Source organism: Balaenoptera borealis (assembly GCF_965194805.1).
Source record: "Balaenoptera borealis genome assembly, chromosome: 14".
Lineage (NCBI taxonomy): Eukaryota > Metazoa > Chordata > Mammalia > Artiodactyla > Balaenopteridae > Balaenoptera > Balaenoptera borealis.
Window position 1 is genome coordinate 14,071,762 of NC_138875.1, and position 16,725 is coordinate 14,088,486.

General features: G+C 40.2%; 1 long non-coding RNA gene across 1 annotated transcript in view; it reads left to right on the forward strand.

Moving 5' to 3' along the window:
• Positions 1–16,725, forward strand: part of LOC309610318 — a 382,265-nt gene that overhangs the window by 268,462 nt on the left and 97,078 nt on the right. The gene's annotated exons all lie outside the window — the stretch shown is intronic.

Below are 16,725 nucleotides of genomic sequence, written 5' to 3' on the forward strand. Positions count from 1 at the left end.
AGTTGAGCTGCGATGCCAGGCGCGCCAGCCCAGCCGATGCCCCGCCCGGCCGAGGAGAAGAGCCGCTCGTCGCGGTCACCGTCCCCCGAGCACGGCGCGCGGTCCGCTCCCCCTCCCTCGCGCCTTCCTTAGCCCGAGTGGCTGCCGCCTGCCTGTGCCGCGGGTCCTCATTCCCCTGCTCATGAATATTCTGACAGAGGCTAATGCCGTTGAAGTAAATTGAATTAGCCAGTTGGTGCCAGGAATGTGCGCTCTTTCCTTCCTAGGAGCTGTCTGGAACCCCACCAGAAGAAAGCAATTAGCGTCTGGTTGGCACCCTGTGGTTTAGACCAGTGAGGGGCAAAATGGGTTAATTCTTTAAATGCAGTTTAGAACGGCATTTACATGTTTAAACTCCTCTATTGGCTGAGAGAGTAAGGAAATGTTAAGAGAGAGAGAGGGGAAAAGAAATGGGTAAGCAGGCGTAGGGGGCGCTTCTACCCCCCAAACTCCCCCTGAACTTGAAATGACTTATTCTGCATAGATTATGAATTCTGGAAGAGGCAGTTGATGTGAACAGTAGAAGATGGGCAAGCAGGGTTGGAAAGGAGATGCATATCAACCTGGGTTTAACTTTGACCTTGAGGATGCTGAGTACTCTAATACTTTTCAGTAGGAGCGGGGAGAGTTAGCAGAGGGAGAGGAAAACCTCAATTATCTACTTTTAGGACTTTCTCCAAATGTTCAGATTGCCCTCCTTTGTCCTCATAGAAAAACCATAGTTTTAAGCCTTTGGGTGAAGTAGGAATGGGGCAGAAGTACCTAAAGGTCAGAAGTTTCAGAGGAGGAAGCTGAGACCACACTTGGATGAAGAGAGCCTCTCAAATCACGCAGTAACTATGGCAGGGCCATTCTAGAAGGCAATTCCCAACTACAGTCCAAGCTTCTCTGTCTGGGGTCAAGCAGACAAGGTGAACGGGAGGAACAAGCTCTCTCTTGTCCTGCCTCCTACCCTGGAATGCCAGGGCCTTCACAGTTATTGATTACACTTGGGTTTAGCCAGTGGGAGAGGGGGAATCTTTGCCCAGTTCTGCCTCCGAGTCTCTCTATAATCTTTGGGTGTTTTAAGATTTCCTCCCCCACCATCACCGATTTTCTAAATACAGAAAGTTATTTTGATTGAGTTGATTGTTAGTAAATGATCTATGTATATAAACAACTGATAAAACTGTGTGTATGAGTAACTGATAGAATTCCCACATATGCCGATAGAAAGAAATATCCTGGCTAAGGCAGTTGTGCCATATTTTAATAGTAAGGCCTAGAATTGGAGCTCACAGTAATAACAGTAGTTATTAATGTTAGAGCAGCTAATGTTTTCCAGTTACTTAGTATGTGACATGCATTTGACAAGTCACCTCATTTAATCTTTCCAACTACTCTACTAATTAATATGCTTGAGCCCTCAAGTCACCAGCAGCCTCTACTGCCTCCTTACCTAAAAAGAGAACCAGTCAATTGATGTTTTGTTGAAGTGACCTGTCCTTGGTGATTAATTTCTTACCAAATTTAGAGGGGAAAAAAGAGGGTTTTTTGGATGGTATGGTTATTTTTACATGCCAACTTGATTGGGCCACAAGGTGCTAGAATATCTGGTCAAACATTACACTGGGTGTTTCTGTGAGGATGTTTTTGGATGAGATTAGCATTTAAATTGGTTGACTAAATAAAGCAGACTGCTCTCCCCAGTGTGGGTGGGCCTCATCCAATCAGTTGAAGGCCTGAATAGAACAAAATGGTTGACCCTCCCCTGAGTAAGAGAATTCTCCTGCCTGACGGGCTTGGAGCTGGGACATCAGCTCTGCAGATTCTGGACTTGCCCGCCTCCATAACTGCATGAGTCAATTCCTTATTATCTGTTTCCTGCTGGTTCTGTTTCTCTGGGGATCCCTGACTAATACAGATGGATACATTCAGTAAATGCTATTATTTGTGAAATTCCCATAAACGTCTATTTCCATCTCTCAACACATTGTCTGGTACATAGTGTACAATAAATATACATTTTTTAACTTAAGATTTTCCAGACATTATTAATAAGGGAGGAATAATTATATATATGGATGAGACTTTATTAGATTTAAATAAAATTTTATCTTTGAAGAACTGAAAATTGGACTGTAATAGATTGGCTTAAAACAAGATTTATAGATGTTATATGAGGGGAAATTTTTTATTATTACAAATTTAGGGGTAAGAATGATCAGGTTAAATCTCTGAATTCAACAGTTGTTGAGTATCTGTTAAATGCAAGGCACATTTCTATTCAAGTATTTTCTATTGAAGTTCACAGTTAAATCACTTAAAACAGTTGAGGATCTGCCGTATTTTATTCTCTGAAACTTTGGGTAGTTTAAAACCCTTTGTTAAAAAAAGTATATACTGTTTTTTCCCTGTATTAAATATTTAAGATTTTCCTTATCACGATTCCTCCCTTACAATGCTCTGTTGGATCCTTCTTTTATGGAGAGTATCCCCTTAGGATTTAGAGGCAAAAATTCACAGAAGAGTCTTCAGATGTTGGAATGTTTACTTATATAAATATGTTAATATGATTTTAGGGCTCATAAAATGCTATCAGGATGAGTGCTTTCTATATGTGCTCCAGCGTTGCAGCAGGCAGTGTCAGGGAAGGACCTCCAAAGTCCGAAGTGGGACATTGGCACTGGGTAGAGGGGGTGGAGCAACCTTGGACCAGCCATTCACTTTTGGAGTGGACCTAGTTGGTGCCTCTGCCAGGTGGAAATAATAATACCGTATATATTGAATGCTTTGATATTTACACATTGCTCTCCCATATGCTATATCAGACCATCCTCCTGGTAACCCTATGAATTCAGCACTGTGATCTATATTTAATCGATGAAGGAATCTCAAGCACACAGAGATTCAGTAACACTCAGAGCTTCTCCTAGGAACAGATAGAACAGGGACGTTAATCCAGTGACAAAATCACCTTCTCAGTGAAGCCGTCTTTGACATCTCTCTCTGTCCAACTCCCTCCCTCCTCTGCCGCTGTGCGCACACACATACACACACACACTTTTTTCCAGTAGAAATACAATCCCCTCCTTTGTGCTCCCTTAGGACTTCTAAGATGCATAAGGAAATAATTAGAAGACAATGTCTTGTCTCTACCACTAACCAAAAGCAACCTGAAGTCAGGAACCTTGTCTTAATCATTTTTGTATCCCCAAATTTAGCTTAGTTGGAGGTGCTCAGAAAGCCCACGAACAGCAGTTCTGCTTGCTTTCAAAAATGTGTCCCATTGACTTTACGGGGCTATTGGGATTAAATGAGATAATTGGCAGGTGATTTGGAAATTTAAAAACAACATGTAATGATTTTATTATTATTATTATTAAAAGGTAGACTCGGAAATAAATACAGTAATTTTAGCCTTGACCTCTGTCTGATCAACTCCATGGGTGAGGAAGCAGTTTGATAATTTTGTCAGCTACTGTTATTTAGGACATGGATGGATAACACTTGCTCAAATTATAATCATCTGGTTAATGGTAGTACTAAACAGGCCCATTAAGCAGGAAGGTATTAGTCTGGGAAAGGTGAGTGAATGTGTGTGTGTGTGCAATCTTTCTGCAGTTTTAAGAGTGTTTTCTATGAATGAGCAGCATCTGCCGCTAGTATAGCTGTATTTTTCTAAGGAAGGGATCTGCTTTTCTCCTATGGGATGATCTCTATTAAGGGCTCCCAAGGTCACAGAGTTAATGACAGAGCTGGGGCGCCTGATCCTTGTTCGATGCTATTTTCACTATTCCACATGACCCTGATTGGCAGCCACTGCCCATACGGCGTGGTTTATGGTTTTACAATTGAGATGAGTGGATAAGCAGCTCAATACCTCGTTATAATTAGTCTCTTGAGTCAGCTAATACCCTTCTAATGGAATTTCATGATCTAGATTATTCACTATTACCCATTCAAGATATTTTTGGATTTGAGATGATAATTATGTAGTAGAATTGATGACAATGACAACTAAAAACACTTTCGTGGCTTCATAGCCTGTCTTACCATAAATATTTATTATGAAACAGTTGTTTTGGACACACATGCACGTTCGCAAAATCAGGAATTCCTGTTAATTCTATATGTTCTATACGTTCTTTATTTTCTGTAGCATTAATGTAGAAATCAGGTGATGCTTCTAGATTGACTTACAGGGCCATTTGAGGTTCTGTGTTACCTTACTTTTGTTTTTGTGTAACATACACATTCATTCTGGCCTTCGAATTTGTGGGTTAATCAGTTACTTTAAGTCATTCTCAGAAGAAATTGGTTCCCTCACTGTGGATGTCTGTCAATTCCTGTCTGTCTCACCGTGTTTGTGAATATAATGGAGAAAAATGCACCCACCGACCATCAGCTCCAAGGAGAACTAGCCATAGAAACATTCAGTGCTTGTGACAGCATTCTGGAAGATGACGCTGCTGACCCATTCCGCTGAACCTGACAAACGTGAGTACAGTGTCCTTGCTATGGACAAGGTGCTGTGCCAGTTACTGTAGATGTTTCCAAGAGACATAACACCAGTGACTCCTCTCACGGAAGTTATAATCTGGGAGAGGGGCCTTGATATTTAGCAAAGTAAAAGATCTAAGGCAGAAATGGATAGTTTTTATTAAAGAATAAAAAATGAAATGCTGTCGGAGCCCTAGGTAGAGAGATTATTTTCAGTGGAGAAGGGACAGAAGAATGTTCCATGGAAGGAGTGATGGTTGGTCTTGGTTCTGAAGAATGGATATTATTTGGATATGGGGAAAGGGTAGAGTGGCCTTCAATGGTCAGAGGTAGAGAGAGGCCTGGGAAAGCACAGGACGATTTTGAGGGACCGCTGTGATTGCAATCAGCCCAAGTACGCATGACGTTAAAAGGACATAAAATGAGAAAGGCAGGTGGAGCCCAGAGGGCCTTGGATAGCATGTGGAGAAATGTATATCTTTTTCCATAGACAATGAAGAAGGTATCACTTTTGAGCCAGGGAGTGACACAGCTACAGCTGTGTTTATATTTGAGTGTGGAACGTTTTGGAGGTGGGAGACTGAAAGGATGGGGACCAGCCGGGAGACTCACAGTAGCTGAAGCAAGATGTGATAATGGCCTGGACCAGGCATGTGGCAGCAGGACCGGAAAAGGGAAGTAGAGCTAGAAAAGAATCATAGTGTGTGTGTCAACAGTACATTGAAATAATGTTTTTTTCTGCCTGTCCTGGATGCTCCGGTCTCACTCAACAATACTCTCTCTCTCTCACACACATGCACACGCACACGTAAGCACACATCACATATACACATGCACACAAATAGGCACACTTGCATATACACGTACACACATGAGTGAGCTCCTCAAGAGTATGGTTTGCGTTTTTTCTCTTTGTATTTATATTTCAGCACCTAGCACAGTGCCAGGCATTTTGTTGGCATTAGATAATCGTTTGCTGAATAGAATAAAAAGCAATTGATGTGGGGCATCAGAGAAAATGAGGAATTGCAAAATATTGATCCTGGCTAGTGCTGGATTTTTGTAGGCAAACTACAAAAATTCTCCTGTGTCCCTTATTAATTGCCATTGGAAAAAAGAGCATGTCTGGGGTTGAAGATGACTTCTGATTATAGAAATGTCTGAGAAGATGCAAAAATTTGGTGGACCTGATAGTTGGCATAGCTGGAAAACCTCATGCCTAGAATATGTCTCCTCTCTGAGGTCTGAAAAAGACTTCTCATGTGAACTTCAGGACATTTTATCAAGGTTTCTTTTTAATTCTTTAGAAGGTGTGGTGGACAGAATAACGGTCCCTCAAAGATGTCCAGCGCTAATCCCCAGAACCTGTGACTATGTTAGGTTACATGGCAAGGGAAATTCAGGGTGCTAAACAGCTGACATTCTAATAGGGGGATTATCCTGGGTTATTCAAATGGGCTCAATGTAATCACAAGTGACCTTAAAAGTAGAAAAGGGAGACGGAAGAGGCAGAGGCAGAATAATGTGATATGAGGGACTCTACTGGCCATTGCTGACTTTGAAGATGGTGGAAGGGGCCAAGAGCAAAGGAATGGGAGTAGACTCCAGAAGCTGAAAAAGGCAAGGAAACATTTTCCCTGAGATCCTCCAGAGAACACAGCTCTGCTGACACCTTGATTTTTATCCCAGTGACACATGAGACTTCTGACCTCCAGAACCGTAAGATAATAAATTGGTGCTGTTTTAAGTCCCTAAACTTGTGGTAATTTGTCATAGCAGCAATAGAAAACTAATACAGAAGGATAACCAGCATGCTTACTATTTTGGATTTATTATTAAATATTAGGGTACATGATGCCCCAGACTACATGAGTTATGGTTTGTGTAATGTCCTATAGATTCAACTACAGAAATGTGTTTTGTTATAAAATCCCAAATCTTGGCCTGAATATAATATTCGTGACAGCTGTAGTGGTGTGAAGGCAGAGTGTATGTCCTTTGATTATGTCATTCTGTGTACAGTGAAGAGGCTGATGGTTTTAAATTAAGCTTTCTGTGCAGTCCCTCAGATAGTACTCCTAGAAGGACCGCTAGCATCTCCCATTGTGGAACACTGCATGAATGCACAAAAATCATAGTGTGTGTTTATAACCTTGTCTGAGACACCCAAACTGTGCTTTGCTGAAACAAAACAATCATTTAAAATTTTTCATTTTTATAGTTCACTTTCAAGTGGCATACTTTTGGAAGAACGTGTTTGATTTCTTTTTTACTTTCGTTATTGTTATTTGTATTGCAAGTGTCCTGTGAGATGATTTAATAATTCAAAAATGATAGTAGTAATAATATTAAACATTGTACCTTCATTTAAAAAAATGTAAATTTTCAGTAACTGAGTGGGGATTTCTGTGTTTTAGCAACATACGGGTTTGGCCTATCATTTAGTTTTGATGCTTTTTCGAAGAAGAGAGTAAATGGCAGAAAAAAATGTTTAAAATATATTCACCGTTCAACTCACATGGACACTCAGCATGACACATATGCATAATGATCACTCCTTATTCATAACAAATCCTTTAAAAGCTGGGCAAGGTGCATGTTATTTAAAAAAGCACTAATTCCTAAAATTAGCATGGACTATAAATTAATATTTGAACATGAGCCTCTGGTAAGTAACTCCCCAGACATAGAATTGCTGTGATTTTTGATTTTCAACGGCACCAAATGTTAAGAGAACATAAAGCAGCCTAAAAATAAGGTATAAAATAGGATGACTAATTTTATGTGGAGAGGTTTTACAGATGAAGGAAACTCAATTTGCCAGCCTCTTTGTAAGTAAAAACTATTTGTTATTCTTGACATTATTCTGAAGTCCTTATGCAACAAATAATTGCAAGAAACAGGTCTTAAAGTGCTTATTGATAACCTACTAAAGGCAAAGTTGTACATGATTTAAATTAGAGGATTAGTGCTGTACCTGAAAAAATTAATAGCCACTAATTAAATATTTTTCTTTCATTGAAAAGCATTAAGAAAGTGAAAGCAGTGGAACGTGGTGGCTGCCCCTGAAGTCTCACTGTTTGAGTTTGAACCTTGGCTTGGCTACTTGCCCGTGACCTTGAACAAGTTATTTAATCTTGTTGTGCCTACATTTCCTCATCTGTAAAGTGGGCATAAATAGGACTACATAGGGATCTTATGAGGATTAAATTAGATAACCCATAAAAATTGTTTAACACCATCTGGCACATAGTAAGCGTACATTAAAGATGACCCACTATTATTAATAAAAGAGTTATACATGGTGTTTCTATGCTTTTTTTTTTTTTTTGATAGTAAGAAATGGATTTATTTAGAGAGAAACACACTCCACAGACAGAGTGTGGGCCACCTCAGAAGGGGAGAAAAGGCACCAGCGTATGGGGTTGTCAGTTTTTATAGGCTAATGAGTGGGAGGAGTAGTCCAGCTATTTCAGGAAGGGGCAGGGATTTCCAGGAGTTGGACCACTGCCCACGTTTTAATCCTTATGGTCAGTCTTGGAACTGTCGTGGTGCCTGTGGGCGTGTCATTTAGCTTGCTGATGTGTTACAGTGAGCATCTACTGAGGCTCAAGGTCTAGTGGAAGTCGACTTGTCCGCCATCTTGGACCCATTTGGTTCTAATAAGTTTATATCATGTCTTCGGGCTGTGTCATTCTTTTTTTTTTTTTTAATAGATCTTTGTTGGAGTGTAATTGCTTCACAATGCTGTGTTAGCTTCTGTTGCACAACAAAGCGAATCAGCCATATGCATACACGTGTCTCCCTATCCCCTCCCTCTTGAGCCTCCCCCCCATCCTCCCTATCCTACCCTCTAGGTCACTGCAAAGCACCAAGCCAATCTCCCTGTGCTATGCTGCTGCTCCCCACCAGCCAACTATTTCACATTCAGTAATGTATATATGTCGATGCTACTCTCACTTCGCCCCAGCTTTGCCCTCCCACCCCATGTCCTCAAGTCCATTTTCTATGTCTACCTCTTTATTCCTGCCCTGCAACTAGGTTCATCAGAACCTTTTTTTTTTTTTTTTAGATTCCATATATATGCATTAGCGTACGGTATTTGTTTTTCTCTTACTTCACTCTGTATGACTTCACTCTAGGTCCATCCACCTCACTACAAATAACTCAATTTCGTTTCTTTTTATGGCTGAGTAATATTTACCTATTTATGAAAAATATTTATCTTTATCTATTCATGTGTCGATGGACATTTAGGTTGGTTCCATGTTCTGGCTATTGTAAATAGTGCTGCAGTGAACATTGTGGTACATGTCTCTTTTTGAATTATGGTTTTCTCAGGGTATATGCCCGGTAGTGGGATTGCTGGGTCATATGGTAGTTCTATTTTTAGTTTTTTAAGGAACCTCCATACTGTTCTCCATAGTGGCTGTATCAATTTTACATTCCCACCAACAGTGCAGGAGGGTTCCCTTTTCACCACACCCTTTCCAGCATTTATTGTTTCTAGATTTTTTGATAATGGCCATTCTGACTGGTGTGAAGTGATACCTCATTGTAGTTTTCATTTGCATTTCTCTAATAATTAGTGATGTTGAGCATCTTTTCATGTGCCTCTTGACCATCTGTATGTCTTCCTTGGTGAAAAGTCTATTTAGGTCTTCCACCCATTTTTTAACTGGATTGTTTGTTTTTTTGATATTGAGCTCCGTAAGCTGTTTGTATATTTTGGAGCTTAATCCTTTGTCTGTTGTTTGATTTGCAAATATTTTCTCCCTTTCTGAGGGTTGTCTTTTTGTCTTGTTTTGGTTTCCTTTGCTGTGCAAAAGCTTTTAAGTTTAATTAAGTCCCATTTGTTTATTTTTGTTTTTATTTCCATTACTCTAGGAGGTGGGTCAAAAAAGATCTTGCTGTGGTTTATGTCAAAGAGTGTTTTTCCTATGTTTTCCTCTAAGAGTTTTATAGTGTCTGGTCTTACATTTAAGTCTTTAACCCATTTGGAGTTTATTTTTGTGTATGGTGTTAGGTAGTGTTCTAATTTCATTCTTTTACCTGTAACTGTCCAGTTTTCCAAGCACCACTTATTGAAGAGGCTATCTTTTCTCCATTGTACGTTCTTGCCTCCTTTGTCATAAATTAGGTGCCCATATGTGCGTGGGTTTATCTCTGGGCATTCTATCCTGTACCATTGATGTATATTTCTGTTTCTGTGCCAGTACCATACTGTTTTGATGACTGTAGCCTTGTAGTATAGTCTGAAGTCATGGAGCCTGATTCCTCCAGCTCCTTTTTTTGTTTCTCAAGATTGCTTTGGCTATTCAGAGTCTTTTGTGTTTCCATACGAATTGTAAAATTTTTGTTCTAATTCTGTGAAGAATGCCATTGGTAGTTTGATAGGGATTGCATTGAATCTGTAGATTGTTTTGGGTAGTATAGTCATTTTCACAATATTGATTCTTCCCATCCAAGAACATGTTATATTTCTCCATCTGTTTATGTCATCTTTGATTTCTTTCATCAGTGTTTTTTTTAAATTAATTAATTAATTAATTATTTATTTATTTATTTATAGCTGTGTTGGGTCTTCGTTTCTGTACGAGGGCTTTCTCTAGTTGTGGCGAGCGGGGGCCACTCTTCATCGCGGTGCGCGGGCCTGTCACTGTCGCGGCCTCTCTTGTTGCGGAGCACGGGCTCCAGACGCGCAGGCTCAGTAGTTGTGGCTCACAGGCCCAGTTGCTCCGCGGCATGTGGGATCTTCCCAGACCAGGGCTCGAACTCGTGTGCCCTGCATTGGCAGGCAGATTCTCAACCACTGCGCCACCAGGGAAGCCCTTCATCAGTGTTTTATAGTTTTCTGAGTACAAGTCTTTCACCTCCTTTGGCAGGTTTATTCCTAGGTATTTTATTCTTTTTGTTGCAGTGGTAAATGGGAGTGTTTCCTTAATTGCTCCTTCTGATTTTTTGTTGTTGGTGTATGGGAATGCTAGAGATTTCTGTGCATTAATTTTGTATCCTGCAACTTTACCAAATTCGTTGATTAGTTCTAGTAGTTTTCTGGAGGCATCTTGAGGATTTTCTATGTATAGTATCATGTCATCTGCAAACAGTGACAGTTTTACTTCTTCTTTTCCAATTTGTATTCCTTTTATTTCTTTTTCTTCTCTGATTGCTGTGGCTAGGACTTCTAAAACAATGTTGACTAAGAGTGGTGAGAGTGGACATCCTTGTCTTGTTCCTGATCTTGGTGGAAATGCTTTCAGTTTTTCACCATTGAGTATGATGCTTGCTGTGGGTTTGTCATATATGGCCTTTATTATGTTGAGGTAGGTTCCCTCTATGCCCATCTTCTGGAGAGTTTTTATCATAAATGGGTGTTGAATTTTGTGAAAAGTTTTTTCTGCGTCTATTGAGATGATCATATGGTTTTTATTCCTTAATTTGTTAATGTGGTGTATCACATTGATTGATTTACGTATATTGAAGAATCCTTGCATGCCCCGGGATAAATCCCACTTAATATCATGTTTGTCAAGAAAGGAGATTGAAATATTATCTTCAGTATCATTTGTATCATTGTTAAAATAATAATATCGCAGAATGTGCCAGTACAAGGGGTCTTGGAGACAGTCAGACTCAGCCCTCTCATTTTGTTATTGAGAAGACTGAGGTAAAGAGGGTTGAAAGAACTTGCCCAAAGTCACACCATTTTTCCTCTTCATGTGAATATAGGGTATTTCTCCTTTTCATGTGGATTTGTGAACCAAATCAACTTTATAGAACCAATCAGTCTGATTCTTGCTCTTGCAAGGAGGAGCAAGCTTTGTCAGTGTGGGATACATAGAGGGGAGAGAGACAAAAGAATGGAAATTGAATGTTTTTCAGACGAGGGCAGCGTGCACTGAGCCATCCCACTGAGAATATTTGAAAAGGGCCCCTTTTGTCTTATAGGAAAAGTGGTGGGATCATGAATTTATTGCTGTTTCTATTATCAGACGGAACTTAGGCAAAGTTCTTCTTTTTTTTCATTGCATTTTCTCATCTATAAATCTAACATCTGATAAAACTACCTCCCAGTGTGGTCAGGAGCTCAAAACAGTTTCAGCTGTGAGACGTGTACCAGAAAGAGGTTGTAGATATTACTAAAATTGCAAAAGTGGCCTAAGGAGTAGACGAAGGCGGTTAGAGCTTGCGGTGGGTCCGGTTCTTACAACTTCTTGGGGTCAGTTATCTGCATGAGTGCCCTGTTTTGGAACAGAGGCTTTTGGATCTGACTTTTTAGCTAGGTTAGAGTCCATTACAGTGGGTACTTGAAGAGGAGGAGACAGCAGAATGTGGAAGGGCTGGGTGAGGGTGAGGAAGGGTGAGGAATAAGAGAATGAGGAGGAAAAGGAAGGGAATGATCGCACTCCTAATGGATGCTTTGTCTGTTTTGCCTCTCATGTATTATAGGTAGAAAGGAATAGAATAAAGAGAGAAGTAAAGAAAATCTGGGAAGTTTGTGAAAGAGGAAGAGAGCACCATAAACATGGCATCAAAGGTACATTTGTTGCAAGGACTCTTTTAACAAGGGGCGGGAACAGCCGTCCGACAAGAGGTTATATGGCTGGGCACCCTGACTATCAGCTCAATTAGGATGAACCCAAGGGAAATATTTTTCAGTAAACCAAATTTTTCCCAGTAAGAAGTTTGATGTGAGCTTTAGATCAATAGAGAATATGGATTTATTCTGGAGATCTTATAGGAGAAAAAGGGACAGGACTCAGGAGAAATTTGTTGTGATTTTACTTAGCATGTTTAGGACTAAAAATTCTCACCATTCTTCCCAGAAATAAAACAGTGGGATTGAAGCAATTGAGGCTTCTTTTGGGATGGTGATATTTTTGGAAAAGAAAAAGAGTATTTGGGGATAGAGAATCAAACCCCAGGGAAGAGGGAATTAGAATAACATTCCAGGAATTTTTCACTTAAAGAACGAAGAAGGACTACAGTTTGTATATGACAGAGCTGATGATGTTGACGATGACACCAGTGATAGTAATGTCTAGCATTTATTGCTTGTTTACTGTGGCACAGAGATGGTGCCTAACATTTGTATACATTGTATCATTTAAATTGTATCATCACAGTTTAAGGTGTCTACTACTATTATCCCCATAGATGAGGAAAGTGAGGCTTAGCGAGGTTAACTAATTTTACCAGAGTCCAAAGACAAATGGATTATGGGTGCAGTTTAAGAAATTATTCCAGTAAATAGACTGTTAGCAGAAGTCTTTCAGGTGTGACGAACAAGGGCACAGCAATGATCTCTTTATATGGATGGTGTAGTCTTTGTGAGGAAGAAGCCTGTTATCTGCAGCTGAGGGCAGTCCGGAATGAAACCGCAAAGGACAGAGCTCGTGCCACCTGCCCATACCGATGCAACAGCGCCACCTAGAGGTGGAAGGCGAGATAGTACTAGGGGCCACAGAAAATACGGGGAAAAAAATTACAGGGTTAATGGGGAGGGAAGAGAGTCATGGAAGGGCAGTGAATACCATAAAGATGAGCCAGAAGAGCTGTCAAGGACAGTGCCAGTAAGAGAGTTCCTGCTGAACAAAGGAGCTGAGGATCCACTGCTCCAGAAAGGACAGGTCCGCAATGGGAGAAAGGAAAGGAGAGACCTTTGGCAGTCATGAGCTGGGAGTGGGAGACCCAAGACAATGAACGTGATTAATCTGTAGGACATGGGACCCTAATCCCTGAGATAAGAATAAAGGAGAGGAGAAACAGAAGAAGAGGGGGGAAGCCTTGGGAGCCTAAGAAAAGTCATGCATGCCTTTACAGAAACTGTAAGGCAGGTGATTCAGGAAGGTGGGAGGCTGCTGGAGGCTGAGCTAACCAGGTGTGGGGTAAGGGCAGCGCTCAGCCTGCGCGTTCCTGCGCACTAGGAAATTAGGCGTGTGGTTTGATGACGCTTGCCAGTAGCATTAAGTTTATGGCTAGGAATGGGCTGGTTAGGGTTGGGGTTAGAGTTAAGTCACCCATGGCCCTCTCTTGTCCACTTTCCCACTCTCTCTGTGGCTAGCTGATTGGCAGACTTCAGCTCCATCTTCAGCACTTCACTTCCTCTTCTTTTGAGACCTCTTTGATCACTTCCTACTAATGGAGACCTCTTGGGTCCACCTCTCTGGTCCATCGTGTTTCACTGGATGCAGTTGTTTCTTTGTACATCTAGCTCCACAGTAGAGTGTGGACAGTAGGTCTTTCCATCATCTGAATATGTCAAATATCTAGTACAGTATCTACTAGATATAGGTAGTAAATAAAGAGTTTTTGAAAAACATTTCCTAACCTCTGAATGAATACTGCATTTTTCCTTATATTTTAAAGATAAAAGTCAAATTAATTTGAAGAATCTGGAAAACTTAGCTAATATCTGTGGTGGAAGAATAAGTTCACTTTAAAATATGTTCAAATTAAAAAATATAAGCCGAAATTCTATTTAAAAAGTCATAGAAGGGTGGAACATGTCTTAATTCAGCAAGAGAGAACGTTTACAAGACGGGATGAGACTAAAGGCTTTCAAAGAAGAAATTTATTTGTATAGGAAAGCAATGAAGAAGTTGATCATGAATGAATAACAGGAATCAAAGAGCAATAAAGGAAGATTTATATATAGGATGAAGTTGATGGAGAAAGAAAAGAAGTCAAGCAATGGCAAATCCATCTGATTTGCCAGCAGAGAAGGGGGTGCTTGACTGGAGAGGAAAACAAATAGATTAAATGGTGCTGAAAGAGTTAGTAATGTGAATAATGAAGTACTTTTAAGAACCGTTTCCAGAGCAGGAAGAGCTACACTCTGAGATTAAAGGTGGTGGAGAAATGATGGAAGAAAGACCAAAGAAATAAAGCAGTTCATGGCAAAGAAACCTTCAAGCTCTGAGAGTGGGGAAGAGGTTGAGTCTCCATAAGAGGAGGGTCAGCTCTATCTTGTTGTCCTGACTCCGTTTCCTTGAGAGGCACCCGCTTTTGGGGATTTTCCTCATCATCCCACTGTTTTCACTGGGTAAACCCAGCTTACTTCATAAAGTCAAGCCCAGATACTCTAGGCTTAGAGGACAGGCATAATCACCAAGAGAGAATGTTCTAAGAGGGTCTGAGTGTATGGAGATGTGTGTGTGTGTGTGTGTGTGTGTGTGTGTGTGTGTGTGTGTATGAATGTTTCAAAGGAAGCCAGTTAGTTTCCTGCCATTGAAACAGTTCTGCAAAGAACATTATTGCCAGTGTCTTTTGAAATATCATTTACTCTCAGCTCCAAGTTAGCAATGTGATCAAGTTCTTAGGGATGGCAAACAATTCTAACTTAGATGGTTTTTTTCTGAATTTTTGAAGCTGGGAAGAACAAACATTCAAAGTTCTTCATGGCACACGGGAGGGAAGTGAGATGATCTGTAGAGAGAAGGAGGATAAGGCAGGTAGTAAAATGTGATTTCATGGATATTTCCAATGCTGATTACCCAGAATTTGTGGGAGAATTCTGTCTCCTGTAAAGCTTGGCAATACCAAAGAGTGTTAAACAAGTTTCTAAGCACTTCTCCAGATCTTGTTTATGTGGCGGCAGACAGATGACTGATGTTGGTCTTAGGGAAAAAAACAAGGGAAGGTGCCAAAGGAAGGAATTCTGTTAGGTTTAGACTGAGAACAACTTTTGGATCCGGCAAACACAGTTTTTCTTTAAGATCATTCAAAGCTGTGGGTCCCCGCCAAGTTACTGTAATGTATGAAGAGTCTACACAGAAGTGAAAGGCATCCATCTTTACTCTCAATGGTGGAGAGGAAAAAAATTACAAGAATGAGAGGTGTGTTATAGCCCTTGTCATATTGTGGATTTTGGATTTTTTTCAGAGGCAAAAGCCAGGGAGATAACCAGTTATTTCATTTAAGGTTGATGGATTGTAAATGTGGAAAAGAAGTATTGGGTAGCCTAAATCCCGTATTAACATACGTCCCATTAGTAATAGGAAAAAAGAAGAGTCAGTATATGAAATGTAAGAATTATGCCAGGAAAACTGACTGTGTGATCCTCAGACAAAGAGATAAATCCTAAAAATGTAAGAAAATGGAAAGTATTGAAAATTCTTTCAACCAGGGCAAGGATAGTAAGAGTTTGGGCATGCAGTTCAGAGTGATATAAGAGGCAAAATTAAATAGAAATTGAAATAAAGATGTAGAAAAAAAGATTGGACATTCACAAGCAATTATTAGAGAACACATATTTAATTTTGTTTGTTGAAAATTTTATGTTGAGCCCTATGGAAAATCTGGGCAAATTTCATGACCCATTTTGCTACAGGCTACAAGTAGTGATGAGTTGCTCCTGGATTTTGTACGATTCTCTGTTGGGGATGAAATGTGACAACTGGGGGGCCCGCTTCTTGTTTTACCTGCCTGCGTAAAGGAGTGTCTGCAGGAGAACAAATGTTTTGGAGAGCGGGAAGAGACAGGCAACTAGAGGGATGTGGTGAGGGAGACGATGCAACGGGGAGATAAAGGCTGAATTTCTTACACGGAGCACCAGCCAAGTTTCACAAGGAAGTGTCAAAGAAGGTTGGTACTTTTAAGGCAGAAATTGAGGGATTTAGAGTGAGAACATTCAAATCATCCTTAAAAAGCTTCAGGAAATAGAAACTAACTAGGGCAGAGTATTGATGTCATAGAAGGTGTTTTATACAGCAGGTTTCTGCAGGAAGCCAGCGTAATGCTCCTGAGGAGATTTCGTTCACCTAGGACAAGTGTCAGGAGGAAGCGACAACAGCACCCCATCTCCCCACGTATCACACAGCAAAATAGTTTCAAGTCAAGCAGGCAAGATTATCAGGGAAAGAAGAGGCATGTAGAGTGACCAAAAGAAGGTTCTTTTTCAAGAGAAAGTACAATACGTGAAAACAACATTTGAGGCAGTAACATCCCTTTAGCTTGGTATAGCTTAAATGTGGAAGACTATGAGTGATTTATTAGACTCCAGAAGTACTAGTAAGATGGGTAAAACAAATAGAAAAGTACAGATAAAACAAGTGATGACTTAAATAAAATAGAATATGAGCATACTGAGTTTGTAAGAAATTGATGCAGCATATTTCTAGAAATACAGTTTTGGAAAAAATATAACTCTGTAAATTGTATATGAATTATTTTTATAATTTATCCAGTGATAGGAAATTGAGG